At 30.0% G+C, this 886-nt stretch overlaps 1 pseudogene; it reads left to right on the plus strand.

Moving 5' to 3' along the window:
• The first annotated feature begins 599 nt into the window (after positions 1-599).
• Positions 600-717, plus strand: LOC111735255 (annotated as a pseudogene).
• Positions 718-886: the final 169 nt, after the last annotated feature.

Here is an 886-nt window from a genome sequence, read left to right on the forward strand (position 1 = left end):
ATATATTTTAGATAATTTTCGCTAGTTGTAATTTCACAACATTAAATGTTTTAATAATATGGATATAAGCATATAGTCTAGAAAAATTATATACATGTATGATATATATGTTCATCTTTATTATTTGTAGAGCAACATATAATCTCAACGAACAGGATATAAGACAGAGTAGTGTTTCTTTTTTATTCATTAGAGATGTCATGATTTGACATATTACTTTAAAGATGAATCAGCTTTTGTTCCACATTTATCACATCAAGGTGCATTTGAATAAAAGATGAGATATCAAAAAAAATTGCTTCACACAGAAATTAAAGAATTCTAGAATGACAGAGAGTATGGATGCTATCTAGCAGAAGCCTCTCACTGACTCAGTTGCAATATGTAGCCTGATGAGATCATTCAACTATATACTATGAGAGCAATGACAGAATAAAAGAATTGCTACTTCTAAGTTCTATCAAAATTCAGTAGTTATTTATATATGTGGTATAAGGAAAGGTATTAATTAATAAAGATGAATATTAATGATACATTTAACATATATGTACATATCTGCTAAAGGCCATCAGTTTTTTTTCTATCTAAATGAAAATATAGTCTACGGCCATGCCACCCTGAACAAACCCGATCCCATTTGATCTCGGAAGCTAAGCAGGGTAGGGCCTGTTAGTATCTGGATGGGAGACCACCTAGAGAGACTAGGTGCTGTAGGCGTAAAAAAATAAAAAATAATTTTGAAGTTAGCTTTTTATGGTTTATCGTCCAATCAAGGGTGTATAAAAGCAAATCAAATTTATAATCATCTTAAATATGGTTTTAGATTTCTATTGGGTACTAATAGAAATTTAGCAGATTGTTTCCTGAAAAGTTATTTATTAAGCAG

The sequence above is a fragment of the Pteropus vampyrus genome, unplaced genomic scaffold (assembly GCF_000151845.1).
Source record: "Pteropus vampyrus isolate Shadow unplaced genomic scaffold, Pvam_2.0 Scaffold20858, whole genome shotgun sequence".
Classification (NCBI taxonomy): Eukaryota; Metazoa; Chordata; class Mammalia; order Chiroptera; family Pteropodidae; genus Pteropus; species Pteropus vampyrus.